At 48.4% G+C, this 19237-nt stretch overlaps 1 protein-coding gene across 2 annotated transcripts in view; it reads left to right on the top strand.

Moving 5' to 3' along the window:
- Positions 1-19237, top strand: part of HPD (4-hydroxyphenylpyruvate dioxygenase) — a 49630-nt gene that overhangs the window by 8700 nt on the left and 21693 nt on the right. The window lies entirely within an intron of this gene.

The raw sequence follows: 19237 nt of genomic DNA, 5'->3' as shown, positions 1-19237 counted from the left end.
CCTTTTTTTTTTTTTTTTTCTTTTTTTCATTTTGATACAGGGTCTCGCTCTGTCACTCAGGCTTGAGTGTAGTGGTGCAATCATGGCTCACTGCAGCCTCAACATCCCAGGCTCAAGCAATCCCCCCACCTCAGCCTCCCCAATAGCTGGGACCATATACGCACACCACCACACCCAGCTAATTTTTAAATTTTTGTAGAGATCTGTTCTGGCCATTGTCCAAGCTGGTCTCGAATTCCTGGGCTCAAGTGATCCACCCACCTCTGCCTCCCAAAGTGCTGGGATTACAGGCATGAGCCACTGCACCTGGCCCCACCCAGTATAGCTTTTCAATGAAACACACACATAAACACACACCAGGTGAACATGTGTATTTATTGCCATGACAAAAGTGTTTACAAAGTATATGTAAAAAATTAGCATAAGTATCAAATCGTATGTATCATTACCTGTATATCTTGTCATATCTATATATGTTTATACATTTTTAGAAAGTAGTCTGTGTGGGCCAGGCATGGTGGTGCTTGCCTGTAGTCCCAGCTACTCAGGCCGAGATGGGAGGATCCCTTGAGCCCAGGAGTTTAAGGCTGCACTGAGCTGATCACACCACTGCACTCCAGCTTGGGCAACAGAGAAAGACCCCATCAAATAAGAGAAAAGAAAAGAAAAGAAAAGAAGAGAGGAGAGGAGAGGAGAGGAGAGGAGAGGAGAGGAGAGGAGAGGAGAGGAGAGGAGAGGAGAAGAGAAGAGAAGAGAAGAGAAGAGAAGAGAAAAGAAAAGAAAAGGAAAGGAAAGAAAAGAAAAGAGTAGTCTGGGTGGGCATTCCCAGATCATCCAAGGTGGTTGTCTGTAGATGAAGGATTATCAGTAGGCTTGTTTTCTTTACTTTTTTTTTCTCTTAATTATGTGTATTTTCATCCCCCCACCCCGCCCCAATCAAGTTGTATTAGTTATTTTTTAATTATTTATTTATTTAGACAGATTTTCCCTCTTGTTGCCCAGACTGGAGTGCAATCTCGGCTCATCGCAACCTCCGCCTCCTGGGTTCAAGCGATTCTCTGGCCTCAGCCTCCTGAGTAGCTGGGATTACAGGTGCCCACCACCACGCCTGGCTAATTTTTGTATTTTTAGTAGCGACAGAGCTTCGCCAAGTTGGCCAGGCTGGTCTCAAACTCCTGACCTCAGGCGATACACCCGCCTCAGCCTCCCAAAGTGCTGGGATTACAGTCAGAAGCCACCTCACCCGGCCTATAAGTTATGTATTAAAGAACAAAATAAGCCAGTCATGGTTGCTCACATCTGTAATCTCCACACTTTGGGAGGCCAAGGCAGGAGGATGGTTTGAGCCCAGCAGTTTGAGACCAGCTGAGACAACATAGTGAGACCCCCATCTTTGCCAAAGGAAAAAAAAAATAGCCTGGTGTGGTAGCACATGCCTGTAGTCCCAGCTGCTGGGAAGGCTGAGGTGGGAGGATCACTTGAGCCCAGGATTTTGAGGCTGCAGTGAGTTATGATGGTGTCACTACACTCCAACCTGGGCAACAGAGTGAGAACCTGTCTCAAAAAAAAAAAAAGAACGAAAAACCAAAACACATGTCTGTAACCTGGGCACAGTGGTTCATGCCTGTAATCCCAACACTTTGGGAGGCTAAGGTGGGTGGATCACTTGAGGTCAGGAATTTGAGACCAGCCTGGCCAACATGGCAAAACCTCATCTCTACTAAAAATACAAAAATTAGCCGGGCGTGGTGGCGTACGCCTGTAATCCCAGCTACTTGGGAGGCTGAGGCAGGAGAATTGCTTGAACCCAGGAGGTAGAGGTTGCAGTGAGCCAAGATCATACCACTACACCCCAGCCTGGGCGACACAGTGAGACTCTCTCAATAAAAAAACAAAACAAACAAAAAACCACATAGCTGAGCTGGTTAAACAGGTGTGTTCTGTTTGTGACAATTCAGAGCTATACACTTATGCACTTCTCCATGTATACTCATCTTCAATAAAAATGCTATTTCCCAATATCTAAAAATGCACAAAATCATAAAGAAAAATTTAAAACCAATTCAATTTATTGAGATGAGAGTCACAAAACAGTGAAAACATTCAGCAGCATTTAGTCATTCACAATGTTGTGCAACCACCACCTCTATCTGGCTCCAGAATACTTCTTTCCATCACCCCAAAAGGACACCCATTCTCCTTAAGCAGTCACTTTCCCTTCCTCCCTCCCCGCAGAGCCCGGCAGCCACCAGTCTGCACTGTGGGTCTGTGGATTTACCTATTCTGGATATTTCATACAAATAGAATTCAAAACAAGACAATCTTCAAATCAAAGGATTTCACATAAAAATTCACATTGCTAACTTCTTTTGAACAAAATCCGGCCACACCAGGCCCATGTACCCACAGGCAACAACTGTCTGGAGCTAAGTTACTGCCCTCGTTGGCAGAGTGTGGGGGTGGGATGCAGCTTTCCCCAATCCCACCCAGCTCTTCTGTTTATTATTATTATTATTTTGAGACAGAGTCTCAATCCGTCACCCAGGCTGGAGCGCAGTGGCACGATCTCAGCTTACTGCAACCTCCACCTCCCAAGTTCAAGCTATTCTGGTGCCTCAGCCTCCTGAGTAGCTGGGATTACAGGCATGTGCCACCACACTCAGCTCATTTTTGTATTTTTAGTAGAGACGGGGGTCTTACCATGTTGGCCAGGCTGGTCTCGAACTCCTGGCCTCAAGTGATCCACCTGCCTCTGCCTCCCAAAGTGCTGGGATTACAGGCGTGAACCATCGCGCCCAGCCTCACCCAGCTCTTCTCTGTTGCTCTCCTGGCACATTTAGGTTTCAGGTCTGTGGCCAGCAGCCTCTCACACCCCTCTCATTTGTAAAAATCTGGAGGGGCTCTAGAGGCAGTAAGGCACACCAGAAAGGATGAAAAACTAGGATTTGGGGTAAGGAGAGATGAATCCCAACTCTACCTACTAGTATGAGCCAGTTAGCTTCTCTGAGTCTCAGTTTCTTCAGCTGTACAATGGGTAGAATAATACCTCCCTCACAGGGTGGTTGTGTTGCATGCAAAGCACTGGACACGTAGTCACTCACTTCTATCCCTGTAGGTAACAGAGACTCATAACAGTTCTTCTTTTTTTTTTTTTTTTTGGAGATGGAGTCTTGCTGTGTCACCCAGGCTAGAGTACAGTGGCGCAATCTTGGCTTACTGCAACCTCCGCCTCCTGGGTTCGAGCAATTCTCCTGCCTCAGCCTCCCTTGTAGCTGGGCTTACAGGCATGCACCACCATGCCCGGCTAATTTTTGTATTTTTAGTACAGACGGGGTTTCACCATGTTGGCCAGGCTGGTCTCGAACTCCTGACCTCAAGTGATCCTCCCACTTCAGCCCACTTCAGCCTCCCAAAGATCTGGGATTACAGGCATGAGCCACCGCACCCTGCCACAGTTCTTCCTAAGACTCGGAAATGGGGATGGGGGTTCAGAGAGGTTAAGCCATGTATTGAAGGCAATTCAGCAAATCAGAGGCCAAAGAGAACTCCCCATTGCCCTTGCCAACGATGAAAGTCAGTGCTCCAAACTGAAGGGTGGGAGACGTATGCAAGCATGGGGACTTTGGATGATGAGGACACAGGTTCAGCCTGAAAGGGATCGATGGCTGGGCTTGAGTAACCTTACTCTCCGCTTATGCAAGTGATGGAGCTACTGACGTGAAGGTAATTTAGCCTGAGAGGAAGGAAAAGCCCTTTGATGTACCCCAGGCCTTGATCCCGTATCAGCTGTTCGGCCTCCCTGGCGGCTGTTTTCCCTATCATGGGGACCTCCCACCTCTAAACCTCAGGCAACGAAAGCAGGGAAGTAGCTCCTATTCACTCAGGAGAGCCCACGGTCAATTCTCCAGGAAGTTTGTGGGCCAGTTTTTATTATTATTATTTTTTAGACACAATCTCGCTGTGGCCCAGGCTCAAGTGCAGTGGCACAATCTTGGCTCACTGCAGCTTCCACTTCCTGAGTTCCAGCGATTCTCCTGCCTCAGCCTCTCAGGTAGCTGGGACTACAGGCGCCCGCCACCACGCCCAGCTAATTTTTGTATATTTAGTAGAGATGGGGTTTCGCCATTTTGACCAAGCCTGTCTGAAACTCCTGACCTCAGGTGATCCTCCCACCTCGGCCTTCCCAGGTGCTGGATTACAGGCGTGAGCCACCACACCTGGCCTCAACTTCCTAATCATTTTTACTGAGTTTTAGTATCACCAATGCTGTCTCTTCTCTTCTCTACTCTGTTCTTTTTGAGATGGGATTTTGCTTTGTTGCCCAGGCTGGTCTTGAACTCCAGGACTGAAATGATCCTCCAGACTCAGCCTCCCAAAATGGTGGGAATATAGATGTGAGCCAATGTACCCAGCCTCATCTGTGCTTTTGGGGTTATTTACTTCTGTTTGTATCCGTTTGGTATGTACTGTACTTAGCTTAACCCCAAGTTCAATGACTTCATGTTGATACTCGAAATTGACCATACCGGCCAGGTGCAGTGGCTCATGCCTGTAATCCCAACACTTTGGGACGCCGAAGTGGGCAGTGCACTTGAGCCCAAGAGTTTGCCACCAGCCTGGGCAACATGGTGAAACCCTGTCTATATAAGAAATTCAAAAATTAGCCGGGCTTGGTGGCACATACCTATAATTCCAGCTACTTGGGAGGCTGAGGTAGGAGGATTGCTTCAGCCTGGCAGATGGAGGTTGCAGTGAGCCGAGATTGAGCCACTGCACTTCGGTCTAGGTGACACAGTGAGACCATGTCTCAAAAAAAAAAAAAAAAAAGAAAGAAAGAAAGAAAGAAAAAGGGGGAGAAAAAAAAAGAAAAGAAATTGACCATACAGAGTATCTACACCACAGAATTCAGGAAATGCTACAAACCAAGGTTACTGTTTTGTTGATTGCCTAGGCAGGGGTGGGTAAACCATGGCCCTTGGTCTAAATCTGGACCACTGTCTGTTTTTTCCCTCATTGACTGTTTTTGTAAATAAGTTTTTATTGGCACATAGCCACGCCAATTTGTTCACCTATTGTCTGTGGCTGTTTGCAGGCTACAGTAGTTTCAGCAGAGGCCTGATAGCCCACAAAGCAGAAATAGTTACCATATGGCTTTTTATGGAAAATGTTTGCCAGGCCTTGTTTTAGACTTAAGAAAGTGACAAGGCCAGGCGCGGTGGCTCATGCCTGTAATCCCAGCACTTTGGGAGGCCGAGGCAGACAGATCACCTGAGGTTGGGAGTTCGAGACCAGCCTGACCAGCATGGAGAAACCCCTCTCTACTAAAAACACAAAATTAGCCGGGTGTGGTGGCACATGCCTGTAATCCCAGCTACTCGGGAGGTTGAGGCAAGGGAATCGCTTGAACCCGGGAGGCAGAGGTTGTGGTGGGCAGAGATCGTGCCATTGCACTCCAGCCTGGGTAACAAGAGCGAAACTACGTCTCAAAAAAAAAAAAAAAAGAAAGTGACAAAGAAAGTTCAGATGTTTCAGGTGTCTCCCAAATGGATGTTTCACATGCACACATCTCCCAAATGGATGTTAATGCCTTAAAATCTTGGAAGCAGGAACTCTTTTTGGTTTTGTTTGTTTGCTTGTTTGTTTGTTTTGAGATGGAGTTTTGCTCTTGTTGCCCAGGCTGGAGTGCAATGGCGTGATCTCGGCTCACTGCAACCTCTGCCTCCCAGGTTCAAGCGATTCTCCTGCCTCAGCCTCCCAAGTAGCTGGGATTACAGGCACCCGCCACCGCGCCCAGCTAATTTTTGTATTTTTAGCAGAGATGGGGGTTTCACCATGTTGGCCAGGCTGGTCTCGAACTCCTGACCTCAGGTGATCCACCCACCTCGGCCTCCCAAAATTCTAGGATTACAGATGTGAGCCACCGCACACGGCCTAGGAACTGGTTTTATGTTTGGATGATCACAAACATAGTAATATGAATGTGGCCTGGTGAGTTCCATGTAAGCATTTTCTAGCCACAAAGAACAAGTTATTTGGGCAATTCTTCCTCTTCTTGAATCTCAAGTTCCTCATCTGCAAAATGAGAGGAGAAAAATAGAAAGCTGAGAGATAAAATGGGCACAGTGCTTAGCCGTGGCATATACCAGGGGGTGCTGCCTCCATCACCTCTTTCCCACCCCATCAGGTACAAGTCATAAGGGAGCTGTCATGCGTTGGGTTGTCTAGGAGCAGAGGATGAGACAGAGCTTAGGGTGCAAGATTTTTTTGTTGCTGTTGTTTTGTTTGAGACAGGGTCTTGCTCTGTCACCCAGGCTGGAGTGCAGTGGCAAAATCATAGCTCACTGCAGCCTTGAACTCCTGGACAGAAGTGATCCTCTGCCTCCGCCTCCCAAAGCGCTGGGATTACAGGCGTGAACCGCCATGCCTGGCCATAAAATGATTTTTTTTTTTTTTTGAGACGGAGTCTCTGTCTCCCAGGCTGGAGTGCAGTGGCGCGATCTCGGCTCACTGCAAGCTCCACCTCCCGGGTTCACGCCATTCTCCTGCCTCAGCCTCCCGCGTAGCTGGGACCACAGGCGCCCGCCAGCACGCCCAGCTAATTTTTTGTATTTTTTTAGTAGAGATGGGGTTTCATGGTGTTATCCAGGATGGTCTCGATCTCCTGACCTTGTGATCCGCCCGCCTCAGCTTCCCAAAGTGCTGGGATTACAGGCGTGAGCCACCGCGCCCGGCCATAAAATGATTTTAAGGATCCACATCAGTGAAAGGAAGCAGAGGAGGCTGGACTGGGGAGAAGGAGAACTCAGTGGTGGAGACTCCACAAGGCCTTGGCCAGCCCTACCGGGGCCCTGGAGACAGACTCACTGGTCAGAGTCACCCCCATTGGGCTGAAAGGGACCAGCCTCTCTACTCCCTTGCTCAATCACAAAATGTGGGCTGCTCTGGGAAAGCTGTGGCCAAGTCTCTACAGCTGAGGCAGATCCGATAGGAGGTGACAGCCAACCAGTCTCCCTACAGCTGGGCATTGAGGCCTTCCTTGAAAGGTTATGGACAGTAGATTCTACCACAGGGATGCAATGTCTGCAGAGAGTTTTAAAATAATAATAACAACTGCTAAAATCAGTCAACTTTATTTTATGTGTGCCAGCAAATGTAAACAAAATGATCAAGTACTACCTCCCTGTGGAACAGACAATCCCCATGATCCCCTTCCTCGGTGCTTGACAGTGAATACATGCTCACAGATGGTGGTGGTGTTATTGTTTCTTTCTTTGTGTTTGTCAGCACCAGTGGTTGTAAATGCCAGAAACCCAACTCAAACTAGCTTAAGCAAAAGGGAAAAAGGTTTGACTCATCCAGGAGCTTGTTTCTGCCTGGAACAAGTTGCTCAGACATCAGGAATCAGCCTATCTTCTCTCAGCTCTGGTTTCTCTGTTCTGGCTTTACATACAAGCATGTTTTCCTTCAGCTGACTCAGGGTTGGCCCCCGCAGCACCACTGGATCAGTGCAGCAAACTCAGAGCTCTGAGTGAGCCTCTTTTCTCAAGCAGAAGACCCAGAGCAAATCCATATGGCCAGTTCTGGCCAGGTGCCCAGCCCTGAACCAATCACAGGGATTCTCACTGCCCAGTCCTGGCTCACATGCCCCACCCAAACGACATGAACGGAGCAGGGAAAGGATGGAGAAGGGAGACGCTGTTATGAGAACAGGAGTGGATGCTGGAGAGACAAGAAATTTTAGGCCAGGCACGGTGGCTCACGCCTGCAATCCCAATGCTTTGGGAGGCTGAGGCAGGTGCATCACTTGAGGTCAGTAGTTCAAGACTAGACTGGCCAACATGGTGAAACCCCGTCTCTACTAAAAATACAAAAGAAACTAACTGGTCCTGGTGGCGGGCTCCTGTTAGTCCCAGCTACTCAGGAGGCTGAGGCAGGAGAATCACTTGAAGCTGGGAGGCGGAGGTTGCAGTGGGCTGAGATTGCACCATTGCACTCCAGCCTGGGCGACAGAGCAAGACTCCATCTCTTTTTTTTTTTTTTTTTGAGAGGAGTCTCACTCTGTCGCCCAGGCTGGAGTGTAGTGGCGTGATCTTGGCTCACTGCAACCTCCGCCTCCCAGGTTCAAGCAATTCTCTGCCTCAGCCTCCTGAGTGGCTGGGATTACAGGTGCCCACCACCACGCCCGGCTAATTTTTTTTTTTTTTTTTTGTATTTTTAGTAGAGACGGGGTTTCACCATCTTGGCCAGGCTGGTCTTGAACTCCTGACCTTGTGATCCACCCGCCTCAGCCTCCCAAAGTGCTGGGATTACAGTCGTGAGCCACTGCGCCCAGCCCGAGACTCCATCTCAAAAAGAAAAAAAAGAGAGAAAAGAAAAGAAATCTCCAGGACACTCCTCAATGCCCTGGTGCCAGGCACAGAGGACATCCTACGGTCCACGCCAGCTCCAGTGCTCCCTGGCTTGCACAGTTAGGACACTAAGACTCAGAGGATGCCAGGAGTGGCCCAAGATTACACAGTCTTCAGAGCCCAGGGGTCTTATGTCCCGTGCCACCAACTCTCTGGTCCCTCCCAGCCATCACTGGTGCCTGGTGATACAGCTTCCTGTCACCACAAAGCTCAGACACATGGGCTCTGTACCTCAAGAGATAAAGACCAGCCCCACCTAAGTGGCCCTGCCCAGGATCACCAGCCCTGATAACAAGACTAGCTGGGCACCCGGGCCAGCCTTCACCTGCTCTGGTCCCAGCTGCCCTTGCTTGGGAGAGCTGTGGGGCCTGGCAGGGGAGGGGTGAGGTTCTGTCCATGGACTTCTGCCTCTGAATCCTCACTAGTTCTGCCTGTTTGGGAGTCTCCAGTTGTAGATTGCAGGAAGCAGAGCACAGGGCTATTTGACTGCTTTTAGATGCTTTTTTTTTTTTTTTTAAATTGAGACAGGGTCGCACTCTGTCACCCAGGCTGGAGTGCAGTAGCATAATCACAGCTCACTGTAGCCTCAACCTCCTGGGCTCAATCGATTCACCCGTCTCAGCCTCCTGAGCAGCTGGGACTACAGGTGTGCCCCACCACCCCTGGCTGATTTTGGGTTTTTTTTTTGTAGAAATGGGGTTTTGCCATGTTACCCAGGGTCATGTCGAATTCCTAGGCTCAAGCGATCTGTCTGCCTCGGCCTCCCAAAGTGAGGGGATTATAGCCTAGATCCAATTTTTAAATGTAAAGCTTCTTGGTTTACTTATCTTCCCCAAACCTAATGGAGAATCACAAATAGGCCACTGGGCAATGGCACAGCAGCTCTGGGCAGCTGGGTTTCCAGCCCAGCTCTCTTCCCTGTGCTCACCTAGAGCAGAGCAAGCTTTAATGTTCTGATCACGTTGCATCTCTACTATAAAACCTTCAATAGGCCGGGTGCGGTGGCTCATGACTGTAATCCCAGCACTTTGGGAGACCGAGGCGGGCAGATCAACTGAGGTCGGGAGTTCACGACCAGCCTGACCAACATGGAGAAACCCCATCTCTACTAAAAATACAAAATTAGCCAGGTGTGGTGGCACATGCCTATAATCCCAGCTACTCGGGAGGCTGAGGCAGGAGAATCGCTTGAACCCAGGAGGCAGAGGTTGTGGTGAGCTGAGATCGCGCCATTGCACTCCAACCTAAGTAACAAGAGTGAAACTCTGTCTCAAAAAAAAAAAAAACCTTCAATAGCTCCCTATTGTCTCAAAGATAAAATCTAAACCCCCTGACAATGAGATCACCCATCCTTGCCTTCTTTTTTTTTTTTTTTTGAGACAGAGTCTTACTGTGTCACTTAGGCTGGAGTGCAGTGGCACGATCTCCACTCACTGCAACCTCCGCCTCCTGGTTCAAGTGGTTCTCCCGCCTCAGCCTCCCTAGTAGCTGGGATTACAGGCATGTGCCACCACACCTAGCTAGTAAGCCTCCATCTTCTAATCTGTGAAATGGGGATATGAGAGCACCTACCTAACAGGGTTGTTGTGGATTTAATGAGTAAAGAGCAGAGCATGGAATGTGCTTAGTACAGTGCCTGGCACATAAAACAAAGTGACCAGAAAATGGGAATTTAGTTTGTGTTAACATTATTTTAATTATTTTGAAAAAGTGTGCTGCCTCCAGAGGTAACCACCTGGTGAATCATGTTCCTTCTGCAGAAGATTTTTTCCTTTTAAGCTAAAAAAAAAAAAAAAATCAGCTTAGGCTTGGTGTGGTGGTTCATGCCTGTAATCCCAGCATTGTGGAAGGCCGAGGCAGAAGGACTGCTTGAGCCCAGGAGTTCAAGGTCAGCCTAGGCAACACAGGAAGACCCCATCTCTAAAATAATAATAATAATAATAATCAGTCCACTTCTTAGGACACTAAAGCACAAGTGACTGAAGAACAGGTAGATACGCTGGACTTCATCAAAATTAAAAGCTGTTGCACTAAAAATAATACAATTAAGAAAGTGAAGGCCAGGCATGGTGGCTCACGCCAGTAATTCCAGCACTTTGGGAGGCCAAGGTGGGTGGATCACTTGAGGTCAGGAGTTTGAGACCAGCCTGGGCAACATGGTGAAACCCTGTCTCTACTAAAAACACAAAAATTAGTTGGGTGTGGTGGCGGGCGCCTTTAATCCTAGCTACTCAGGAGGCTGAGGCAGGAGAATCTCTTGAACCCAGGAGGCAGAGGTTACAGTGGGCCGAGAGCCACTGCACTAAAAAAAAAAAAAGTGAAAACCTACAAAATGGGGAAAAAATACTTCCAAATATATTTGATAAGGGATTTATATCTAGAATATATTAAGAACTCTTTCCACGCCAGTGGCTCATGACTAAAATCCCAGTACTTTGGCGGGAGGACCCCCTGAGCCCAGGAGTTCAAGACAAGCCTGGGCAACATAGTGAGACCCCATATCTACCAATTTTTTTTTTTTTTTTTTGGAAACGAAGTTTCACTCTTGTCACCCAGGCTGGAGGGCAATGGCGCGATCCTGGCTCACTGCAACCTCCGTCTCCCAGGTTCAAGCGATTCTCCTGCCTCAGTCTCCTGAGCAGCTGGGATTATAGGCGTCTGCCACCCTGTCTGGTTAATTTTTGTATTTTTAGTAGAGACAGGGTTTCACCATGTTGGCCAGGCTGGTCTCGAACTCCTGACCTCAAGTGATCCGCCTCGGCCTCCCAAAGTGCTAGGATTACAGGCATGAGCCACCACACCCAGCCAAAAAATTGTTTTTAATTGGCTGGGCACAGTGGCACATGCCTGTAGCCCCAACTACTTGGAAGGCTGAGCTGGGAGGATCGCTGGAGCCAGGGAGGTTGAGGTTACAGTGAAATATGATCATGCCACTGCACTTGCACTCCAGCCTGGATGATAGGGCGAGAGTCTGCCTCAAAAGTAAGAAAACAAACAAACAGAACTCTTATAGCTCAATAATAAAAAGACTATAATTCGATTAAGAAATAGGCAAAGGGGCCGGGCATGGTGGCTCATGCCTGTAATCCCAGCACTTCGGGAGGCTGAGGCAGGTGGATCATTTGAGGCCAGGAGTTTGAGACCAGCCTGGCCAACATGGTGAAACTCTATGTCTAATAAAAATATAAAAACTAGCTGGGCATGGGGGCACAGGCCTGTAATCCCAGGCTACTCAGGAGGCTGAGGCAGGAGAATCACTTGAACCTGGGAGGCAGAGGCTGCAGTGAGCCAAGATTTTTCCACTGCACTCCAGCTTGGGGGACAGAGCAAGACTCCATCTCAAAAAAAAAAAAAAAAGAAAAAAGAAAGAAATAGACAGGCAAAGGGCTGAGTGTGTTGACTCACACCTGTAACCCCAGCACTTTGGGAGGCTGAGATGGGAGGATCACTTGAGGCCAGTGAGCCGAGATCGCGCCACTGCACTCCAGCCTGGGCAACAGTGCAAGACTCTGTCTCAAAAAACAAAACAAAACAAAACAAAAAAAAGATGAGGAAGTGTATTGCCCAGCTTCTGTTCTCTAACCCTTCACATTTGTATTCTGTTTTGTAACCAAGACTCATTCTCCCTTGATTTGTTAATAGGCTGATTACAGAAAGCAACTAAGCAGTGTTGTTTGTTTGTTTGGGTTTTCATTTTTTTGGGAACAGGGTCTCGCTGTGTCACCCAGGCTGGAGTGCAGTGAAGCGATCATTGCAGCCTTGACCTCCTGGGCTCAAGTGATCCTCCTGCCTCAGCCTCTGAAAGTGCTGGCATTATAGGCATGAGCCACTGTGCCTGGCCAATGAGCAGTATTAAACTCTGGCACAAGCATACAATGAAACACTGCTCAGCAATAGAGAGAAACAAAGTTTGGGCGGGGCACTGTGGCTCACACCTATAATGCCAACATATTGGGAGGCCAAGGTGGGAGAATTTCTTGAAGCCAGGAGTTCAAGACCAGCCTGGGCAACATAGCAAAACCTTGACTCTACAAACAAACAAACAAAAATTTAGCCAGTGGTGTCGGGCACGGTGGCTGACACCTGTAATCCCAGGGGTCCCTCCCTTTGGGAGGCCGAGGCAGGCGGACCACTTGAGGTCAGGAGTTAGAGACTAGCCGAGCCAACATGGCAAAACCCTGTCTTTATTAAAAATACAAAAATTAGCCAGGCATGGTGATGTGCACCTGTAATCCCAGCTACTCAGGAAGCTGAGGCAGGAGAATCACTTGAACCTGGGAGGTGGAGGTTGCAGTGAGCCAAGATCACACCACTGCACTCTAGCCTAGGTGACAGAGTGAGAATTCGTCTCAAAAAAAACAATTTAGCCAGTCATGTTGGTGTGTGCCTGTAGTCCCACTGCATTCCAGCCTAGGTAACAGAATGAGTGAGACCTTGTCTAAAAAAAAAAGAAAAGAAAAGAAAAACAAGAAAATAAAGTCTGGATGCAAGCACCAACGTGGATGAATCTCAATTTTTTTTTTTTTTTTTGAGACAGGGTCTCTCTCTGTCTCCCAGGCTGGAGTGCAGTGGTGCAATCTTGGCTCACTGCAGCCTCCACATCCTGGGTTCCAGCGATTCTCATGCGTCAGCCTCCTGAGTCACTGGGACTACAGATGCGTGCCACCATGCCCAGCTAATTTTTGTATTTTTAGTAGAGATGGGGTTTTGCCATGTTGGCCAGACTGGTTTTTGAATTCCTGACTTCAGGTGATCTGCCCACCTCCGCCTCCCAAAGTGCTGGGATTACAGGCGTGAGCCACCACACCCGGCCTCAAATGTATTTTGTTGGGTGAATGAAGCAAGACTGAAAAGGCTACATACTGCTTGATTCATTTATATGACATTCTAGAAAAGGCAAAGCTGTAAGGAAAGAAAATAGATCAGTGGTTGCCAGGGGTTGGGATGAGGGTGGATTGAGGACAAAGGTGCACAGCGAGGGTGGATTTGTGGTGATTACATTTTGGGGTAATGGAATTGTCCTGTATCTTGATTGAGGTCATAGTTATGCAACTGTATGTTTTCAAAATTCATAGAACTGTACGCTGAAATACTCTTTTCAGCGTACAGTTCTATGAATTTCACTCTGTGTAAGTTATAGCTCAACAAATAGAAGCCATATTTACAAAATCTTAAATCATGTAAATTATGATGTAAAACATGTAAATAGACTTTGCTGCAGAACCAGAAAGGCCAACTAGATGTGCAGAGAAGTATGAAATAAACCCTGAAGTCACTAAGCTTGGGGTGCTCCCAACAGCGGAAGATTCCAAATGGCAAGGTTGCATTGGTTCTCTTTATTTAAACTCCGTCAAATGGCTGAGAACCGTTGGCATGTTTTGTACTGTGGAAAATTCAAATAAACTGTAAGAACAAAATTAAAACCATCTGTAAACTGTGGGGTTTTTTTTTTTTTACACAAATGGTAACTTATATACACTGCTCCGTGCCTTTTTTTTTTTAAACGTAACATATCTTAGAGCTTTTTCCCATCACCATCTAGAACATCTAGAAAGTTTATTTATTCTTTTTTTTTTTTTTTTTTGAGGCGGAGTCTCGCTCTGTCCCCCAGGCTGGAGTGCAGTGGCAAGATCTCCGCTCACTGCAAGCTCTGCCTCCCGGGTTCACACCATTCTCCTGCCTCAGCCTCCCGAGTAGCTGGGACTACAGGCGCCTGCCACCATGCCTGGCTAATTTTGTTTTTGTATTTTTAGTAGAGACAGGGTTTCACCGTGTTAGCCAGGATGGTCTCGATCTCCTGACCTCGTGATCCGTCTGCCTTGGCCTCCCAAAGTGCTGGGATTACAGACGTGAGCCACTGCGCCCGGCCATTTTTTTTTTTTTTTTTTTTTTAATAGTCAGGGCCTCCCTCTGTTGCCCAGGCTGGAGTACAATGGTACAATCATAGCTCACTGCAGTCTTAAGCTCCTGGGCTCAAGAGATCTTCCCCACTTAGCCTCCTGAGTAGCTGGGACTACGGGCATGCACCACTATAGCCGGCTACTTTTTAAACTTTTTGTAGAGACAGGGTCTCACTAGGTTGCCCAGGTTGGTCTTGAACCCCTGGCCTCAAGTGATCTTCCTGCCTCCACCTCCCAAAGTGCTGGGATTACAGGTATGAGCCACTGTACCTGGCTTTAATAAGATATTTTTTCTTTTTTTTGTGTGACAGAGTCTCGCTCTGTCGCCAGGCTGGAGTGCAGTGGCACGATCTCAGCTCAATGAACCCTGCCTCCCGGGTTCAAGTGATTCTCCTGCCTCAGCCTCCTGAGTAGCTAGGATTACAGGTGTGTACCACCATGCCCAGCTAATTTTTTTTTTTTTGTATTTTTAGTAGAAACAGGGTTTCGCTATGTTGGCCAGGCTGGTCTCAAATTCCTGACCTCAAATGATCTGCCTGCCTTGGCCTCCCAAAGTGCTGGGATTACAGGCATGAGCCACCGTGCCCAGCCAAGAGGGACAAAAACCTTTTCACAGAAAAACGTTTTTATACAACTTAACCAGAAAGCTTCATTTCAGGTTCAGGAAGTGGAAGGGGCAAAATCCTGGATTTTCACAAATTTCCAAAATGGGCTTATATAACTCTCCACCCTTTTCTTTCTTTTTTTTTTTTTTTTTTTCTTTTAGAGACAGGGTCTCATTCTGCTGCCCAGGCTGCAGTGCAGTGGTGCGATTATAGCTCACTGTACCCTTGAACTCCTGGGCTCAAGGGATCCCCCTATCTCAGCCTCTTAAAGTGCTGGGATTACAGGTGTCAGCCACTGCTCCTGGCTCGCCACCAATGCTTTTCATTCCGATCATTTCTGTAGTGAGCAGCATAGAAGAAATAATGCCTTTTGAGGGACAGTTGCATTTAACAGACAGCCTTACTAAGGTGAGTATGTCAGGACAAAGATGCGGGAAGGAGAATCAGGCTATTAGTCCATTGTTGCAAATTGCAACGAATTGAGAAAGTCAGACACAACGATCAACTGCAGTGAAACATTTGGTGGGGGGTTTTGAGAGTCCAGTCTGAAGGAGTGCGTGGAAGGATCACGGTCCCTGTGATGTACCCTCTCTCGGCTTGTTGCTTTGGGCAGGAATCACAAGTTAGGAAGGAATCAGCACCAGAAATGCAGAGCTGGCTGGGCGCAGTGGCTCACACCTGTAATCCCAGCACTTTGGGAGGCCAAGGCGGGAAGATCACCTGAGGCCAAGAGTTCGAGATCAGCCTCGCCAACATGGCGAAGCCCTGTCTCTGCTAAACAATACAAAAATTAGCTTGGTGTGGTGGCGCATGCCTGTAGTCTTAACTACTTGGGAGACTGAGGCGGGAGAATCACTTGAACCTAGGAGGCGGAGGTTGCAGTGAGCAGAGATCACGCCATTGCGCTTCAGCTTGGGAGACATCCCAAGACCATCTTAAAAAAAAAAAAAAAGGAGGGGGGGTGCCAGGCGCGGTGGCTCACGCCTATAATCCCAGCACTTTGGGAGGCCAAGGCGAGCGAATCACGAGGTCAGGAGATTGAGACCATCCTGGCTAACACGGTGAAACCTCATCTCTACTAAAAATACAAAACATTAGCTGAGCCAGGTGGCAGGTGCCTGTAGTCCCAGCTACTCCGGAGGCTGAGGCAGGAGAATGGCGTGAACCTTGGAGGTGGAGCTTGCAGTGAGTCGAGATTGCACCATTGCACTCCAGCCTGGGCGACAGAGCGAGACTCCGTCTCACTAAAAAAAAAAAAAAAAAAAAACTTGCAGTAAGCCGAGATGCCAAGATCACGCCACTGCACGCCAGCCTGGGCCACAGAGGGAGACTCTGTCTCAAAAAAAAAAAAAAGGCCGAGAGCGGTGGCTCACGCCTGTAATCCCAGCACTTTGGGAGGCCAAGGTGGGCAGATCACCTGAGGTCAGGAGTTCGAGACATGCCTGACCAACATGGTGAAACCCCATCTCTACTAAAAATACAAAATTAGCTGGGCGTGGTGGCGCATGCCTGTAATCCCTGCTACTTGGGATGCTGAGACAGGAGAATCGATTGAACCTGGGAGGCGGAGGTTGTAATAAGCCGAGATCGCACCATTGCACTCCAGCCTGGGCAGCAAGAGCGAGACTCCGTCTCAAAAAAAAAAAAAAAAAAAAAGAAATGCAGAGCTGAAGAGCAGCCCAATGTAAATGGTCCCATTAGAGAGGAGCTCTTTCATCATGGACATCTGTAAGTGACCCAGACTGTCCAGCAGCATCCACGATGTTTGCACAGCATATGGCCCCAGGGAGGGATGTCTCTAATCTGCCAGGGTCCTAGAGTTAAAGTCCTGTGTGTTGAGTGGAGCAATTTTGCCCATTTTTTTAGTTTGGCAGAATTCATGCTGACACTGAAACAGCTCACAGCAGACAGCATCAGGTTTCAGCATTTTTTTTTTCTCTTTTTTTAAGACAAGGTCTCACTCTGTCACCCAGGCTGGAGTGCAGTGGTGCGATCATAGCTCATTGCAGCCTCGACCTCTTGGGCTCAAGCAACCGTCCCCTTGCAGAGCTTTCAGCTTGGGATCAGGTTTGGAAAACTAGAATTCGTGAATTCAGGATTTTCTTCTGCAGTAGCTAAGCCAAGAGCCTGTTTGTCTCGAGGCTAAGAGCGAAGCGAGGCTTTCTTAAGCCCTTTAAGTCTGTCAGTTTCAGAGCCCGGGTGGACGCCTGTAAAAAGATCCCCATCAGCTAGAAAATCATGACTCTAAGGGTCAGCTGTGTGGTTTCACAAGGGCTCATTAGCAACTAAAAACTGCTTTTTAAAACCCTGAAAGTGTATCTCCATTTAGAGATTGCCTCTTTTTCATGTTTTTTTCCAGAAGCTCTAATATTAGCAAACACTATAATAAGAACTATCAGTAACTGAGACTTGTTCCATTTTACTTACTTACTTACTTATTTATTTATTTTGAGACAGGGTCTCATTCTGTCACCCAGGCTGGAGCGCAGTGGCATAATCTCACATTGCAACCTCCACCTCCTGGGTTCAAGTGATTCTCCTGCCTCAGCCTCCCAAGTAGCTGGGTGGGATTACAGGCACACACCACCACACCCAGCTAATTTTTTTTTTTTTTTGAGACAGAGTCTTACTCTGTTGTTCAGGCTGGAGTGCAGTGGCATGATCTCGGCTCACTGCAACCTCCACCTCCCGGGTTCAAGCAATTCTCCTGTCTCAGCCTCCCAAGTAGATGGGACTACAGGTGCCTGCCACCATGCCCAGCTAATTTTTGTATTTTTAGTAGAGACGGTGTTTCACCATATTGGTCAGGCTGGTCTCAAACTCCTGACCTCAGGTGACCCACCCGCCTCAGCCTCCTAAAGTGCTAGGATTATAGGCATTAGCCACTGCATCCAGCCTAATTTTTGTATTTTTAGTAGAGATAGGGTTTCACCATGTTGGCCAGGCTGGTCTCGAACACCTAACCTCAAGTGATCCTCCCTCCTCGGCCTCCCAAAGTGCTAGGATTACAGGTGTGAGCCACTGGGCCCTGCCTTATCTATTTTTGATACAAGTTCTCACCCTGTTCCCCAGGCTACAGTGCAGTGGCATGATCATAGCTCACTGCAACCTTTAACTCCTAGACTCAACTGATCCTCCCACCTCAGCCTCCTGAGTGGCTGGGGACTACAGGTGCTCACTACCAGGCCCAGCTAGGTGAATGCTTTTCTGCACACCAGGGTATTTTCAAGGATGAGTCCTATGAACCCATCTGATCAGTGAGCTTCTTGAGCAAGGCCTCTGGAAGCCACCTCTGCATGGTCGGGCATGAAGAACAGAGACAGTCACACCCAGCCACTGCTGATCTGTTATCCAATGGAGCCCAGCCTGAACAGAGAGCATCAGGGAGGGGACTCTGGATACTGGGCCCTGCAGGCTCGCCTCCCTGCTCTCTGCCCACACATGTGAATGGCATCTAGGGGTGCACCCAGCATGGGACTGAGACCTACAGTGTTGGGGACAGAGTTCCTACCTCTGCCCAGCTGAGCCAGATGCCTGCCAGCCTTTGCAACCCACTGCTGTTGACACACTTCCTTGAGTTAGTAAACATTGGCCTTTGTGCTTAGCATATAAGCCAGGGCAGGCTCCAGGAGTGGGGGTTTGAGTTGGCCACAGCAATCAAAGTGACAAGATGTTCCTGCTGGCCTGGAGGGGATAGGCAGGCTACACAGAGCTCTTCTCCTCCATGGGAACCTTCTGGGCCTGTGAGATCCACCCTGGGCCACCTCCACTCAAGTTTTCCCAGTTGGATATTTATTTATTTATTTGAGATGGAGTCTCACTCTGTCACCCAGGCTGGAGGGCAGTGGCATGATCACTGCTCACTGCAATCTCTGCCTCCTTGGTTCAAGCGATCCTCCTGCCTCAGTCCCCTGAGTAGCTGGGACTACAGACGTGCACCACCGTGCCCAGCTAATGTTTGTATTTTTAGTAGAGATGAGGTTTTACCACGTTGCCAGGCTGGTCTCAAACTCCTGGCCTCAAGTGATCCTCCCTCCTTGGCCTCCCAAAGTGCTGGGATTACAGGCGTGAGCCACCACACCCGGCCCCCAGTTGGAAATTTAGACTTAAGGAGCTGAGGTGGACACTGGGGGCACACTGGGCAGGCCCAGGACAGGCAGAATAAGGAGGTGGGACCACCTCGCCTGCCTCCTGAATGGCCCAGAAAATAGAGAAAAGGAGGGAGAAGTGGTCTGCACTGGTGCAATGAGATCCAACTTCAGAATCAAATAGGCCAGAGTTTGGGGCTCTGCTCTTACCAGTTCCATGACCTGGGAGACATGTG

Source organism: Pan paniscus, chromosome 10 (assembly GCF_029289425.2).
Source record: "Pan paniscus chromosome 10, NHGRI_mPanPan1-v2.0_pri, whole genome shotgun sequence".
NCBI lineage: Eukaryota > Metazoa > Chordata > Mammalia > Primates > Hominidae > Pan > Pan paniscus.
Note: the sequence above shows the minus strand (reverse complement) of the source record. Positions and strands in the feature narration are given on the sequence as shown.